The sequence below is a fragment of the Ambystoma mexicanum genome, chromosome 13, assembly GCF_040938575.1.
Source record: "Ambystoma mexicanum isolate Mex_15411 chromosome 13, UKY_AmexF1_1, whole genome shotgun sequence".
NCBI lineage: Eukaryota > Metazoa > Chordata > Amphibia > Caudata > Ambystomatidae > Ambystoma > Ambystoma mexicanum.
Genome location: NC_090938.1, coordinates 693,012,390 through 693,025,826, shown reverse-complemented (window position 1 = coordinate 693,025,826; position 13,437 = coordinate 693,012,390).

The following is a 13,437-nucleotide window of genomic DNA, read 5'->3' as shown; positions in this document are numbered from 1 at the left end:
GGTTTGCAGCACAAGCAGCATATTCTTTTCTGATTAGAAATGTTGCACCAAACTCCAGTCCTCATCAGCAAAAGCAGCATATTGAGCCGTAACAATAAAATTAAATCTCTCTAAATGGTGGCTACTCTGGAATTGGCCAGAGTGGGGGTACAGGAAGGATTATTGAGTATTCCCTCTGGCTATTCAGCTTGCATAGATGACTAATATTGTGAATACAATCCCATAAATGGGCATTTTCAGTGATCTTTTTTGGCGTTCCAGTACTCCACATCTAAACTCTCATTCCAACCAATCTCTTCATGGTATTTGGCACAAAGAATAATAGTTTTTCATAAGCCAATCATTACATTTGGCTGCTTTTATACATTTCCCAAAGACTGACCTCAATGTGTTGTCCCCGCCAGTCAACATTTTATTTAAAAGTAAGCTTTGTTTAATCTTAATTTGAATCGTTAATGATATTGGCCCTAGTTCTAATCTTTTCGCCTCAATTGCAGTTTCTATATGTAGACCAGTTTTCTTGCACTGTTAATGTTTGGATACCAGAATATGTATTTTGGTCGCTAAAGTTCAACCTGGCTACTTTTGGAGGGGGGGTGCCGATTGGCTATTTTCCTTAGAGCTTGTGTAGCGGCCACCTCCCCTTTTGGCCTGGTGCATGAAGCCAGTTTCACATACCGATTGGAAGAAGTTAGTGTGTAGATTTTGGGGTGTGTTGGTATGAGGGTCCAGGCAGAGTACTATTGTTCTCATGTTGGGTTGCCTGGTCTTCCTGCTTGTTGTCTCGTATATTGCTTTAATTGCTTCCTAGTGCTATTGTATGCCAATGTTGGAGCTCTGGATGGATGAGGTGAATTGAGTTTTGGGTACAGGGAAGTGCCTTGATGATGCTATTGGTCTCTTGGACGTGGGTGGTGGTTAATTAGCATACATGCCACAACCCCATCCCTTAGTGCATATTGTTATTTGATAATACTATGATTGCAGAGACGTGTGCAGACTCCTTTCATGTCTTTTTTGCGGTGGTGTGTTCAGTGTTGAAGTAAAATGAGTTTGAGCTATTGTAAAGACTTGACATCTGTTGTTTATGGATTAGTGCAGTGCTTCAATGGCGAATGAACGTTTTTGTAGGATGGGGTCTGAGGGATTTTGGTTACCTGCCCTTAAAAGTTATGACCATTCCATACTGTGACCGAAAGTGGATGAATTGCTGCATGAATGTGGGGTGGGCCAATTGTCTGGGTTTTGAGGACCAATTACTTTTTTCACCTGGAACTAGGGTAGATGAGAGCATTACGCGTGGCCAGTTGAGGCATTCCCCCTGAATGTGTGTGTGTGTGTGGGCAGGGATTGAAATTAAGATTATATAAGCAGGAGCTAACTGCCACGGGGAACGAGGAGCTAATAGACATAGTTTTGCAAATCTAACTTCTACAAAAGATACAATATTATAATTTTGTCCATTTATGACCCCCCTTATGCATTGAATGTTGTATAGATGTCTCTTAATATTTGTTTATACATTGCCCCAAAGACAAAGTCATATAGGGGTGCATGTTTTGGCATCCGAGCCAAAAGTAGCTCCTGGGGTCAAACTAACCAGGCTTCTCTAATCTACACATAGGAGCCAAATGGCTCCCTGCGCCCCTCATTTTCGAACCCTGGTGGTGTGTAGGGCAAACACCACTCTCACTGGCAGTATTGGAGATCTAGGATCGGGTGCGACATGCAAAAGTAGCTTTGAACGTGTTTGTTTTGTGAGGTCTTGATGGTCCCACCCGAGGCATTATCTAAGGGCGTTGAGTGTCTATTGGTTTAACAGTGTGAACATTGATGGGAGCACTGGTGAATTTCCAAATATTGGGTTATGTAGAAATAATGGGTTGCTGTTTATTGAAAGGCATTCATCAATGAAAAGGTAGCATTGCATTTTTCTTGCTTCCCTTTTCTCCAGAAACTGAAATCTGCATAAAGGTGTGGGTTTTTTTTTTGTCTTTTTTTTTTTTTCTCTAAGGGATTTCAGTTAGATGAGTTGATGGGGATGCCTTCAAACAGTGCAATGCTTCAATTCAGGCAGCAGTGAAATACTGGTTTTCAGCTTTGTGGAGTCTGCTAGTTTTCAAGTCCCAGGTAAAGGGTCATGGATTACCAGGTGCTGGTGCATGGTGAACCAGTAGATCGCTCGCTGAATTACTTGCATTCAAACCATTAATTTATAAGGTGCTCCAAACTCAGAAGAATCTGGGCGCAATACTAGGAATTTTCCCTTTCTTAGTTACATTACATACAATCAGTAGAGCACAGGTTACAAAATAAGACCTGAAATAAATACATAATGTTATTTACAAAGATACAAAAACGTTCTGTTTACAAGGTCCTAGTTTCGGAGTGTTCTTTGGAGGGAAGCCCAAGTTTGGTATATTTCCTAAAGTTGTAGGATTGGTCTGCTCTTAGGGCTGTGGGTAGGGAGTTCCATAGTTGGGCGGCCATAATGGGAAAGCTACAGCCGCCAGCTTTTTTTCAGTTTTAATCTGGGAACTCTTAGGCAGAAGGAATAAGAGGTTCTTGTAGGTCGTGTGGAGATATTTTTGATGAACTTTTCCATCAAGTATTGAGGGGCGGAATTGTTTGAGGCTGAGCATGGGGAGGCTCGTAGCGGGGATTGCTCCGTTTCGAGCCTCCTCATTGGCTATGGGGCCGCCACGCCCCCCGACGGGAACAAACAAAGGTACGTGCGTGCAAGGGATTCCTGGCCTGGTATTTCCCCGGCGAGGGCCAATCCGAATGCTTGTTACATTCTGGTTGACCCTCGCCGGGTACTAATGAGATATGCATGGCAGATGTTTGTCTGGCTTCTCTGTAATTTTGGCTGGTTTAGCATTGAGCATATAGCATGCATCCTATGCATAGTTGGACCATAATTTGACAGGGACCGGGTCCAACAATCCCTGTTGCAACAAGAGAGTGGTTGTCCGGTCTCCTGAGATCGAGTGGGGGTCCTCCTATAACACAGCCAAAACCTTGAGTTCCCTATGGGCTAGGATATCGAGAAATATACCTTCAGAGGAACAATAGGTGGAGCACCTCAGTTTACAGAATAGATCTAACCCAAACTGATTTACACTGACTAAACAGAAGGCATAATTGCAGAGATGGGACCCAAAATAACCATAAGAGGTGGGGACACATGGTGAGGTATAGGTGTACCTCCAATACAATTGACACTTTAATCATAATGCAGAACTTGTAAATTCAGAGGCTTTCAAAGCTGAGTGTCCTGCTCCAGTGTGAACCAAACATGAAACCTTTTGATCAGCAATTGTATAATCAACATAGGAAACAGCGGGATTAAGTGGGATAAGCAGTGCAACACGTTTAGAGCCACTAGCAATCCTACTGAGCATTCTGTGGAGGAGGGGGGGGCACAGTCAGACCAATCAGTACACCCGCTTCCTCCAAAGAATGAAGGAGGCGGTGGCACGAATCACCTCTGTCATACTAAGGTGTTGATTCGGACAGTCTGCTTTCTAATGCCCAGAAGTAATTCCACTGATTGTTTCATTTATTTGTTTTGCATTTTTAAAGCGCACACACAGCCTGGGGGCATCAAGGCACTGTTACAGGGATATGTATTAGTTGCGTATTTATAAGGCGCTTAATACCCAGAAGTTTCTAAGCATGGACCCGGGGATCGAAGTGGTGTTGCTTTGTGTCGTCTTGTTTCCTAGGCAAGCACGTTGCCGCTGAGCTATCCTCCTGTGATTGTTATAAGCACTCACATTATATCTTTCATTACCATTTCCCTGTTCATTTTGCTGAAAGGTTCCTCTTCCCCTTCATCCCCCCTGACATTGATCAAAACCCTCCTATGCCCTGGAACGACTGCAACTGCTGAATTTGTAATGCCATATACTTAGCTTCAGTACTCTCTTTTTGTCTCTCAACCTTCTCATGAAAGTGCTGTGCAGCTAACAGAACCTCTGTCAAATTCTTTCCTTCCCAGCCAATCAGAATTGATTTGATACCTTCAGCCACCTTTGACTATAGACGCATCACAAACTGTGACCCTACAGCCGCTGGGGTGGAGGGGCGGGGAGGCACAGCAGTCATATCAGTAATTCCAGAATATTGCTCAAAGCATCGCTTCAATCGTTCGAGATAGTCTTCCGGATTTTCACCCTTTGCCTACTTGCACATGTTAATCTTGGCCCATCAGTTTTTGTGGGGTAGATCTCAATGATCGTGTGCATTAATCTGTCAGTTAATGCCTTTAAACCATCGGTTGGGGTTCTAACTCTGGCCAGTTACAATGCTGCCCAAGTAATGCACAGGTGCCAGTAGAGAGAGCAGCTCACAGCAGTTGGTTTAGATCGGCACATGTGGGTCTGTAACAGTCAATAATGACTTGCAACTCCTCTTGAAACTTAACAGGATCCTCTCGAATCTTGGGGAACCTTTGGACAATATTGAAGAGATTGCTGGCACTCCACAGATCCTTCACTGTGACTTTGACACCGGGAGGATAGCTTGGGGGCAACCCGCTCGCCTTGGAAGCAAGACGACCGACGTGGAGCAACACAGGTTCGATCCCCGGGTCTGCACTTGGAAACCTCTGGGTATTAAACACGTTATAAATAACCAATTATTATTATGGTGTTTCCTCCCTATGGGAGCTGGTTGAGAGGGAACGCGCTAGTGTTGCCCTGTGTATGGAAACCTGGGAACCCTTAGAAGGTGTGAAAAGTGGTTAAAGATTGAGCTCTAAAGAGATTTGAGCTTGTAGTGCGTTTGAGACTGAGGGCAGCTAATGTTTTAACTGCCTCCTGTAGCTTCTCCGGTGTATTTTTCAGCTCTCTGGTTTTCATTTCCGTCTGTCTTTTTGTTGCCTCAGAGAACCAGTCTGGATAGCTATCCCACTGTTGGTGGTGCACATGCTCACCTTCCTACTCAAGTGCTTTTTGTAATTCTGTGATCTTATCTAGGTCAAATGTACCTTCCTGAGTGAATTGTCTAGGTGAATCGTTCTGAGTATAATCGTGGCATTTATCCAATAGGTGAGTAGTGTGCATACATTACGTGATCAGAACTCCCATTAGGAAAAATTGGCACCTCTCTAGACTGACCTGAACCCATTCGTGCACGGGGTACACAAGGTCTGGCTTATTGCAGAACCAGGTCCATGGGCACTGAGCATTATTGTGCTGGCGGGGTTGGTGCGGCTCATAGCTGACCGCTTTGTAGCATCTATGCCGAGGTTCGAGTGGAGTAACGCAAGCTCTGTTCCTCCCCATTACAGAAATTTCAGAAACACCTGTTAGTATAAGCCAAATCTATATTCAAATGACTGTGTTACATTCCCCCTGTACACTACCCCGAATACAGAGCAGTCCAGCTTTTCCAGAGACTGGGTCAGGGGAGTGTTGCAGACTAGACACATTAACAGAGGAAATAATGCCTGTTATAGCTCCCTACTAGGACCGGTGAAAGAGTGAAATGAAAGCTGGGGTCGCAACTGGGTTGCCCATGTATGGTTTCAAAACATTCTCTTCACATTCGCTCAAGATACATGAACTTGAATATCCTGATCTATACTAGTCTACCCAGCAATGTATTTTTTAAAAAAAACATTTTTATTAGTTTATTCAAACAAACAATACAAACTGAACTTGAAGTGAACATTATAACATTTCAATTATACATCGCTTAGTCATGTTCACTGCTCCCCTTATCCCACCCCCCGTTTCGAGCCAATTACTTCTCACTTTCTATTCCCGCATCTTGTGGTAGGATATCTGCTTCTGTTGGTTCCGTCGGGTCTTGCATTGACCCAAACAACTCTGCTACTAATAATTTCCAGGCCATCAGGGTCTCTGTCTCCTCCTCCCTCCCGGCACTGCTTGCTTCTTGCCATACCATGGTTTCTGCCTCTGCCCATTTCTGCAAATCCTTCCACCATACCTCTAGTCTTGGTTTGTGACAGTCTTCCACCCCATCGCAATTCTCCTCTTAGCAAGCGCATATGCCAGGTCTTTTAGTTTACTCACATGCTTGAGTTTCTGTGGTCTAGGGAACCCCCCCAACAAGCAGGCCCATACTGTATCTACCACAATCCTAACCCCTCTTTCTGCTAGTTTGTGTGCCACTTCGCCCCAGAAGCGCTCAATAACCGGGCATGACCAAAACATATGCACCATGCCTGCATTATCTTCATCACACTTAGGACATGCTTGCCTTCCTGCATTTTTTTAACCTAGCTATCCTCTGGGGTGTCATATATGTCCTGTGCGTAACATACAGTTGCATCTGCTGTAGTCTTGCATTCCTTGACACCTTTTTATGATATCCTTGGTCTCGCTCCCACATCCCGTTGTGGAAATGAAAGGCTGGAGACAAGACAAGTGCTGCAATAATATTTATTATTGCCGTATGGTTGATCAACAAAGAGTCAATAACTGAAAGGTGTAGTAAACCAATAATAAACTGAAAGTTCTGGTGGTTGCTTCACTGTGGGGTTTTCCTTCCCCAATTGCCTTTGGGATAAGGATGTTGTCCTCTAACTCAAGTTATCTGGATAGGCCCACCACTCAGGGTTGCCTGCGTGCTCCTTCTCGGCGTCCTGTGAATATAACAGACAGCGTTGTTTAGGAAAGGCGGGCTTTTGTATTCTTCACTGGTTTCAAACCCCCACCAATGAGCAGACGTCTTGCCTAGCTCGTCTGTTATTGGTTGGGAAGGTTTGGTCCCGCCTCCCTTAAAACCGGGTTTCCCTGCCGTCAGTTTTGCCTGCCCCTGCAGCATGGGGACTGTTCCTAAGGCGCTTCCATCAGCGCAATCCATGCGGCGCCGGGACTCGGGGCCATATGGGTGGTCCCTGATGTTGGGGTTCTTACTCCGCCGCGGCTGCCGTGGACTGCTTCCTGACAAGGTTCCCATCCCAGTCCGGGCTGGCGACTCCAGTAAGGTGAGTAGCTAACCCTGCCGTAGCGTTCTGCTGCGGCGGCTCCGTTCCTGTCAGGCTTGCCGTGCTCGTCCGATGTGTGCAAGTTGGCGGCCCTTCCCAAGTCCGCTGTCGGCACCTCCTCGCACATACTCACCCCGGGATCTGGCCGATCGGGCCAGTGAGAGCACCTGGATAGGTAGTCCGCCACCAGCTGAAATCTGCCTGGTATATGCAGAGTCAGAAAGTCAAAGGGTTGTAGGGAGAGGAACCAGCGGAGAACCCTCTGGTTGGCATCTTTGTGTCGGGCAAGCCATTGCAGAGGTGCATGGTCAGAGAACAATGTGAACCGACGTCCAACCAGATAGTACTTGAGTGATTCAATCGCCCATTTGATAGCCAGGCATTCCTTCTCAATCGTTGAGTAGGCCGACTCATGTGGTAGCAACTTTTGGCTGATGAAGCATATGGGCCGCAGTTCCGATTCTTGTTCTTGAGACAGAACGGCGCCCAAGCCTTGGTCCGAGGCATCAGTCTGGAGATAGAACTGCCTCTGAAAGTTGGAACACAACACAGGATCAGATGTGATCCTTCCCTTTAGGAGGTCTATGGCCCTTAGGGCGGCTTCGTTATTGGTCAGGTTCAGGTTCCCTTTGAGTCTCAGCGCATTGGTGAGTGGCATGGCTATGGAAGAAAAATCGGGAATAAACCTCCTATAATAACCAACAAGCCCCAGAAAAGCCTGTATTTGTTCCCTGTTCACAGGTGTCGGGATGCGATGAATGGCCTCAGTTTTGGACATCTGTGGTTTCAGCATTCCACCCCCCACCACGTGTCCGAGGTACGTGAGTTCCCATCGTGGTGTTACGGGGATTGATGTGAAGACCTGCCTTATGTAGGTTGGCTACGACCGTTTCCAAGTGGTTCAGATGATTCTCCCAGGTCTTGCTGTATATTACGATATCGTCAAGGTAGGCCGCTGCATATCCCTCATGGGGTCTTAGGATGATGTCCATAAGTCTTTGGAAGGTGGCAGGTGCCCCATGTAGGCCAAAAGGAAGAACCTTAAACTGATACAGTCCCCTCGGTGTGGAAAAGGCGTTTTTTTCTTTATCCTGGGGTCGCAAAGGGTTCTGCCATTATCCTTCTGTTAGGTCTAGAGTACTCAGATACCGGGCAGTGCCGAGTCCCTCTAACAACTCGTCCATCCGTGGCATTGGATATGCTTCGTAACTAGACACGCTGTTCAATTGCCTGTAGTCCATGCAGAAGCGGATTGAGCCATCTGGTTTAGGGACGAGAACGATGGGTGATGACCAAGCGCTGACTGAAGGCTCAATGATGTCTAGGTGTAACATTTCATCCACCTCAGTGTTTATGATCCGTCTCCGGGTATCCGATAGAGTCTGAGCCGTATCACCTGTCCGGACTCTGTTTTTATCTCATGTTCAAGTATTTTGGTCCTCCCTGGTAAGGTGGAAAAGGCTTTTCTGTAGGGTAGTAGCCTATCCATTAACTCCGTTCTCATGATTGGCGATAGGGCGTTCCCCCACTGGACGTGGTCCAGGGAACCGGGGTCCGGGTTCGTGGTTTCCCACGTTTCTATGTCGCCGATGGTTCCTAGTGCTGATACTAGAGGTTCATTCCACTCTTTTAACAAGTTGATGTGGTATATTTGTTCTGGGTTGGTTCGGTCGGGTTGGTGCACCCTATAGGTCATGGGACTGAGAACATCCGTGATCTTATACGGGCCTCTCCATCTGGCCAGTAATTTGTTGGCGCTGGTAGGTAAGAGTACGAGTACCTGGTCCCCTGGGTTGAAACACCTCATTCTGCTCACCTTGTTATAGTTTTTCTCTTGTGTGTTCTGGGCGTGAGAGAGGTTGGCGTCCGCCAAAGCACGCAGTGCGCTTAAATGTTCCTTCAGTTCCTCAGTATATTCGGTTAGGGTCATTTCTTCGGAGGCCTCCCATTCTTCCTTAACCAGGTCTAGGATTGTTCGGGGTTGTCTCCTGAACCGGAGCTCAAAGGGGGAAAACCCCCGTGGGGGACTGGGGCGTGTCTCTGAGGACCATCAGAACAAGAGGTATCGCCCTATCCCAATTCTGTGCATCTGGTCCTGTCACCCTTCTCAACATTTTCTTTATCGTTTTATTATATCTTTCGACTAAGCCGTCGGTTTAGAGATGATACACAGATGTTCTTAGCTGCTCGATTTGTAGGCGTTCGCACACCTGTCGTAGTAAAGCCAACATGAAATTCGTCCCTTGGTCAGTGATGATTTCTGAGGGTAAGCCGACTCGGGCAAAGAAGGGTATGAGTTGATCACATAGTTGTCTGGCTGACGTCCCTTTAAGGGGAAACGCTTCAGGATAGCGGGTAGCATAGTCGACTACGACCAGCATGTATTTATACCCTCTGCTGGCTGGATCCAATGGACCGACTATATCCATGCTGATCCTCTGGAATGGTACTGTAATAAGGGGCATCTTTTGTAGAGGAGCTTTAGCTGGTTTCACTCCACTCGTTAGTTGACAGGTAGGGCATCTTTTGCAAAACTGGGCCACCTCCCCATAGAGTCCCGGCCAGTAAAACCGTTTGAGTATATTCTGCTGCGTTTTTAGCGAAGCCATGTGGCCTCCACAAGGATGGTTGTGGGCTAATTGCAATACTATGGTGCGTTGCTTTCTTGGTAAGACTAACTGTTCCTTAACAGTCCCATCATCGGCCTTCTATCTTCGGTATAGTAGACCTTGACGAAGTACAAATCCTGGTCCCCTGGAAAGATCTGGATCCCTTTCTTGTGTAGCCCTCTCTCGGGCTACCTTGAGGGTGTTGTCTGTTAGAGTTTCTGCCCTAATACTATCCTCATTATCCTCTGATTTCCAGTCGATGGCTCTAGTCATATAACAAGCCTGACACCAGTCCATACGGCTTCGTCTCTTTTTATTGATGAGGGTTCCTGGACTAGACATACCCCTTCCTGGTTCCGTCTCGGGTCCTACGTCCCTTCTCCCCTCTTTCGTCATCAGTGCCTGGTCAAAGTTAGGTAAATCAGTCCCTACGACTACCGGGGCAGGCAGAAAAGGTAGGACGGCAGCCCTCAAGGGTGACAATTCCCCGTTTATTTCAATATCCACATTTTTCATCGGATAATGTTCTATATCTCCATGTATACATTTAATAGGTACGGATACGTTAAGTAAGTTGGGTTTGCTACTTACAGTAGGTGATATGGCGGTTTGCTGGCTGCCGCTATCAAGTAGACCACTTGTGGGTCTGCCGTTGACTCGTATGTCCACGATGTAAGGACCGGGTATGTTTTCTTCTTGTAGCGCGTGCAGGTATCCAATATCCATTGGTTCAACGGGTCTTCTCCTGGGACAGAACCGGGCTATATGGCCCCATTCGTTGCACTCAAAGCACTGAGGTTGCTGATATCCTGGACTGGCCCCAGCAGGATTGTCTTCAATTCCAGATCTCTTATCTTCTGGTCTCCGAACCCCCTCCTCGGGTTGTCTCCATCTCAACTGTTGTGGTCTGACCCCTCTGGTCAGTGGGGCGTCAGTCATTGGTACTGCTATGTGCACTGTTATCCCTGTGGGTGGTAACCTGTGGTATCCTGCCTTTTGATACGCCGAGGCAATATCCACGGCTTCGGTTAGGGAGGGTCTGTGATGTTGCCTCACCCACCTCTGCATTTGTCCTGGCAGGGCTTCTACGAATTGCTCAAGGATAATTTTGTCAAGTATTGGTTGGGTTACGGCCGTCGGAGTTGACAGCCACTTTTCCGCCAGGTCTTTTATTCGATAATACAACTGCCATGGGCTTTCCCCGGGCCGTATCTTGGTGTCCCTTAGTTGAATTCGATAGGCCTCTTCATCAAGGCCAAGGCGGTCCAGTACAGCCGCCTTTATCTCACCATAGGGAGTATTACTGGTGGGGTTTGCCGCCTGGTAGGCTCCCTGCATGACGCCTGATAACAAGGGGGCGACATATTGTCCCCATCGTTCGGGGGGGGCCACTGTGCGTTCCTGGCTATCCTTTCGAAACTCGTAAAAAAGAAGGCAGGGTCCTCGCCGTCTTTATACTTTTGTAGTAATGCGGATGGGACCATTGGTTGCGTCCTAGAGCTGGCCACCATATCGGTTAGCTTCGAAATAGTTTCATGATGCTTATCCTGTGCAGTAGTTTGCACCGTGCTTTGTAACTATAATGCCTGTTGGAAGGCTTGGCGGTCGGCAGCTGCTCGTTGGTTTTGTAACTGAACCAACTGCTGCAGTTGTTGCTGTCCTTCCGACAGTGTTTTGATCAATGCCTCCATCGCGCAGCCGTTAATCCCACCTTCGTCGCCAGATGTGGAAATTAAAGGCTGGAGAAGTGCTGCAATAATATTTATTATTGCCGTATGGTCGATCAACAAAGAGTCAATAACTGAAAGGTGTAGTAAACCAATAATAAACTGAAAGTTCTGGCGGTTGCTTCACCGTGGGGTTTTCCTTCCCCAATTGCCTTTTGGATAAGGCTGTTGTCCTCTAACTCGAGTTGTCTGGATAGGCCCACCACTCGGGGTTGCCTGCGTGCTCCTTCTCGGCGTCCTGTGAATATAACAGACAGCGTTGTTCAGGAAAGGCGGGCTTTTGTATTCTTCACTGGTTTCAAACCCCCACCAATGAGCTGACGTCTTGCCTAGCTCATCTGTTATTGGTTGGGAAGGTTTGGTCCCGCCGCCCTTAAGACCGGGTTTCCCTGCTGTCAGTTTTGCCTGCCCCTGCAGCATGGGGACTGTTCCTAAGGCGCTTCCATCAGCGCAATCCATGCTGCGCCGGGACTCTGGGCCATATGGGTGGTCCCTGATGTCGGGGTTCTTACTCCTCCTCGGCCGCGGGTCGCAGCCGCCGTGGACTGCTTCCTGACAAGGTTCCCGCCCCCTTCCCAGTCCAGGCTGGCGACTCCAGTAAGGTGGGTAGCTAACCCCGCCGTAGCGTTCTGCTGCGGCGGCTCCGTTCCTGTCAGGCTCGCCGTGCTCTTCCGATGTGTGCGAGTTGGCGGCCCTTCCCAAGTCCGCTGTCGGCACCTCCTCACACCCATCATCCATCAGGGTTCCCACCTCCGCTTCCAAGTCTTGTCTCAATTGTATTACCTCCTTTCCTACTTTAGACATCATCATCTCGTATATTCTGGATATTTCGTGTCCCCCCTCTGCTATGTCACATATTGTATCTATGGCAGCATCTGGCTCCTCCTCCAGTACCATTTCGGGCCATGTTCCCTTAATTTTCCACACCATTCTGTGGTACGTAATATACTGGCCTGTATTCAGCCCGGTTTCCTCTCCCAACACCTCAAATTCCACGATTGTGCCCTCTCCAAATATCTCCCAATGTGGCTATCCCAACCGGTTCCCAGTGGTTTCTGATTATCATCCTTAATTGCTTTTCTCCACCCGTCAGTGCAACTAACTGTACCTGCGGGGAACACAGAATGGGTTCTTCATCATCTGGCACGCCCTGCGCCACATCTTCCACCCAAGTACCATCATTTTTGGGCGCCCCTCCATTTCCGCCTTGGGCAGCCGCACAATCTCTTGTAAGTAAAATGGGGCACAATCATGTGCAAACAACCTGGACTCTGAGGTCACCTCCTCTGAGAGCCATTTAGCAACATACTGCAGTTGGCTTGCTATGTAATAGACTTCATAATTAGGGCCACTCTGTTCCGCATACCATGCCAAAGGAAATCCCTGCACATACTGTCCAATCTAGTGAAAAACTTCTTTGGTATTGAGTGCAGTATATTACCAAAACAGTACAGGAGCCTAGGTAGGACCACCATCTTCAACATTGCACCACGTCCCATCATTGCCAAGGGTAGCTTCACCCAGAATCTCATACATTTGTCAATTTTCTTAATGGCTACCTCTGTGTTGCACCTATGCTCCTCCTCCACTGTGTGGTATATATCTATCCCCAGATAGCAAAACGTGTTAACCTCCCAAGGTATCTGTAGTACCGGTAGCTGTTTCAATGGGATCCCTTTATATCCACCCAATGGGAACATGCTATATTTCTGAGGGTTCACCGCTATGCCAGACAGCCTCGCATATCTTTGCATAACCTCCAATATATATTGGAGGTTTTCCTCCGGGTGTCGCAGGTACAACAACATGTCATCCGCATATAGGGAGACCAGATGTTGTTCTCCCACAGCAATGCCTATCGTATCATATTGCTGCCTCAAGTATATTGCTAGGGGTTCCAGGACCAGTATATAAAGCATAGGGGACCAAGGGCATCCTTGTCTGGTACCCCTACGAAATTTACATCTTTCCGATATCACTGTTCCTGTCTTAACTCTGGCCAGCGGTTCACTATATAACATTTTCGCCCACCTTAGATATCCAGGCCCCATCCCGTAGCCAGCCAAGGCCGCCAACAGACATGGCCATTTAACCGAATCGAAGGCCTTTATTGCGTCCAGTGACACAATTGCCAATTCGC